This window comes from Triticum dicoccoides, chromosome 5A (genome assembly GCF_002162155.2).
Source record: "Triticum dicoccoides isolate Atlit2015 ecotype Zavitan chromosome 5A, WEW_v2.0, whole genome shotgun sequence".
Classification (NCBI taxonomy): domain Eukaryota; kingdom Viridiplantae; phylum Streptophyta; class Magnoliopsida; order Poales; family Poaceae; genus Triticum; species Triticum dicoccoides.
Genome location: NC_041388.1, coordinates 373789055 through 373793207, shown reverse-complemented (window position 1 = coordinate 373793207; position 4153 = coordinate 373789055).

The window sequence follows — 4153 nt, the reverse complement described above, 5'->3', positions numbered from 1 at the left end:
TTTGCTCCATATGTAGTCACCTGTTGAACTCTCTAAAAGACTAATATTTAGGAATAGAAGGAGTATTTTTGAATTTGTGTCATACATTCATGGTTTGGAAAAATAGATGCACTATACTTATTGGATTGTTGTTGTGTTCGTGTCTCTCTCTCTCTCTCTGTGTGTGTGTGTGTGTGTGGTCATATGCTTGATACATACAAAGTTTTCTCACCTCCATATTGTTCATCTTTTAAATTTGAATTTGCATTGGAAAACTTACTAGGGATACCATGAAATGTGAAATCCACGTTGAGATCACTATATCACAAACTCACTCTAATTCAACAAATCGTCATAAATCAATTACCACGTTGGGATTAGTATTTGCAAGGAAAATACGGGTATTGTAATACACATAGATTCGTTCGGCAATTTAAAAGGTTCCTTTCGTATTCTCGAATGGTAGGACCCAACAGCGTACCAGCCAGACCTTGGCCCATGTTGATCCTAAAAAAACCGGGCTCGTGTCCTTCAGTGGCGTGCGTGGTATGCACATTAGGCAACCCCAACCAGTCGAGCCTCAGCGTTTCAAGTCGAAATATCTGGCGGCCAGAATTCCAGCCCTAGGAAATTCCCCTCATGTCCCCGGTCCATAATGACTACCGATGAACAACGGAGGGATGCTTTAGTAACTAGACACTGTTACCTACCGTGCCGAGCACGGTTCAATTCCCTCGGTCGCCGCTTGTCAAGGTCACCCGTCAACTGCATTGCCTAGTACTACTACTACTACACCAGGATGAGCACAGAATTGAGCCCGTTTGTTCATGCCTAGTACTTGAGTTAATATATCAGGCAATGCACTGGTACGGAGGGATTATCCTTTTACTCTGCATATATAACTTGTCTGAAGTCTAACTAAGCAAAATGTTTGACCAAATCCTTTCTTAAGAAATACAACAGGGCAGATGTACGGCTTGAAAATTTATTGCATGATGCAGGTTATGATATTGTTTCGAATCCTGGATCTTAAATTTCAGAAAATCCAAAAGTGAGCATAAATTCTTGAAACTAAGCATGGTCACGTGATATGGCACAAATATTACTTCATAAGTTTTTTCTTCAATTTGAGACAAGTTGCTTATGACAAGTTGCACAAATGAAGAGCCAATGTATTTTGGAACAAAGACCTGTCACGTTAAGGCGAACGCTTTCACTATTGAAATCGTGGGCGTTTACGTGCCGCCACAAGTCCCCGCTTCTCATCGGCAGGTGCCGTCCGAGCAAGCTTGTGAGTCGACGGGAGGCGTGCGAGCAAACCGATGCGCCGGCTGTCAGGGAGGCATGCGAGCAGACCGCTGTGCAGGCTCACCGGGAGGCGAGCCCTTTGACCAGGCTCCGCCGCCCACCGTCGTCCCAACTGCTCTCATTTTTAATGTCGCCGGCGCCGCAGTTTAAAATCAACCCCGCACTACCCAGTATCGCTACAATCCTCTCTCTTCCTCTCTGATTCTCCTGTCGTCTACCTCCAACTAGCCTGACCTAAACGTACACCATGTCGCATCATGATGGTCTGCCCTTAGTGTTCCAGTTTCCTGAGGAAGACACCTAGCCGGAGTCTCAAGAACATAAGGCGCTTTGGGACGAGCTTGAACTGGCCTTGCGGGAAGATGCGGCGCCTGTCCCTGCTCCCGTTCCGACTCCCGTCGCCCCGACTGCGCCAGCGCCCATCCCTGTGCACCTGCCAGCGCATGCGCCTGCACGTGCACTGACGCGCACGCCTGTGCCGGTGCCCGTGCACCTGCCAGCGCATGCGCCTGCGCGTGCACTGACGTGCGCGCCTGTGCCGGTGCACGTGCACACGAATGTCTCCGCCGCGCCGTTGACAGCGCCTATCCCCGCGCGGGTGCCAGTGCCCCCCTCAGCGGCATGGATGGCCGCTGTCGACCGCTTCCTTGCACCAACGCCAGTCGCCTCCCGCCAGTTTACTCGCACCGAAGTCCAAAACATTTTGGCCTTCCTTGAAGCTAGGCCAACGTCCAGGAGTACGCCAACAACGGCGCAAGACGCCGCCGTCGCCGTCAGTCAGTGGCCCGATGACACATAGAGCATGGCAGAGGAGTCGCTTCCCACCGCGAGATGCCCCCGCCGTCGTCGCGTAATCTAAATTTTCCATGAAAAACGTTTGGATTGCCATGCTTAAAATCCGAACGTTTATCATTTCCGTTTATTTTATATCGATCATCGTATAATTTATAGTCGGAGTCAGACTGAACGAAATGTATAGTTTGATCGATTGAATGTTCTGCTAGAGCCATATCAAATTAAATATAAAACGTCATCAAGCCACATGTATTCCTTGTCATCCAACGACCTAGACTGCTTCAATGTCGAGCGCTCAACACATTTAGCATGCAGTTAATTTCATGCCAAAAATAGTGCTAATCACATGACAACACGCAAATAATATCCTAGTAGTTAATATCCGCATGCACTTAATATACTTCCAAATTAACGTGCATTGCACGTACACACTGACTAGTACTGCTAGTATGTGAAACTGGTGCCGTGACTTGTGAACGTGTCCAGATATGGTCAACGGCAACATCGCCCGCGAGTTCTTCCTGTTTGCCCGTGCGTCTAAACGTAGAAGGGGAGGAGAGAGAGCACACATGGAACCCACCAGTAAGTGAAGGCGAATAGTACTAAAAATAATATTACATGTTATCCATTAATTAGGCTGTGGTAATATAAAAACATTATGTGAACAAAGGGGGTACAACAAACATTGCTATTCTACGTATGTTGCCTATTGACGTGTGGCTTGAAGGCCCGGTCGCATGTTCGATCCTCGTCCTTTATTTTTTAATTTGTATATGGGTCCAAATTTGTTTCATGACATGTGGGCCCCTCGGTGTGTAGTCTGTAGCACTTTAATTTGTGGGTCGGAATTTGTTCCATTCCAAGTGGACTATCGGTGTGTAGTTTTGTAGCTTATTTATAATAATTAAAGAGAACAACATAGTTTTTTCAATAATACCATGGTGCGACGTTGAAGGCGAGAAAGGACGTGCGAGAGAGCGATGACCGAGCCAGAGGGAAATCAACTAGGGGAGTTGCGTGGGTTGCAACGGTGTTTGGAGTAGTTGTGGGCCGAATGCTACGAAAATATAATCTAAACCGACCGGAACAAATGCCTACACAAATTAATCCAAGGTTGGAGTGCCCCTCGCAATGTAAATAGCTCCGGCTTTGTGAGGGATGGATAGGTAGTATATTCAACGCGTGGAAGATACGGTGTGAGAAAGCAAGGTCAATCGAGAGACATATAGATAGAGAGACAAAGTGAGTGTGGTCCGACATTCATTGAACAAATATATATGCTCTGGAGAGATATTGTCCGATTGAGCTTTTTGGCAAGGGTGAGGGTTGTAAGATAGAGCTTGAGAGATGATCCAGTCATAGACGTGTAGATATATTTTGTGCGTGGGAGGAAGCAAGGTCAACCGATCACATAGGGTCATCGTGCGATCGAAAGAGTGAGACGGGTTGGAGAGAGTGACCTAGATAGACGATGTGCGTGAGAGAGTATACAATGTGAATAGGTCGAATTGGGCTCAAACATGGTGATATATCATTTTTGTCCAAGAAAGAGCGAGGTTAATCGAGACATACGGAGAGAGAGAGAGAGAGAGTGTGTGGCCCACTATGAGGTCGAAAGAGTGGCGGTGGCTTGGATGGACTGACCTAGATAGACAATCTGCGTGAGAGAGTATAGAGTGTGTCGATCGAGGCCCGAACAGGGAGATATATCATTTGTGTGTGAAAGAAAATGAGGTTAAACGAGACTCGGATAAAGAGAGCGAGATTGAGCGAATGTGGCCCGCTGTGTGGAAGAAAGAGTGAGACAGTCTCGAGGGAGTGACCTAGATATACAACGTGCGTGCGTGCGCACGAGAGGTTGGGTGGGCTAGATAGGCAATGCATGTATTTAGCGTGAGAGGGTGAGAGGGACAGGGGGAGAGAGAGCTCGGCATGGGGTGCAATGGCGGGTGTGTGAGGTAAATACATTTGGTAACAGAGTGGAAAGGGGGGTTGTGTAGTTGAGAGACTTAGAGATCGAAACATGGAGAGAAAGAATGAACGTGTGTTGGAAACTGATAGCTTCCTAAGG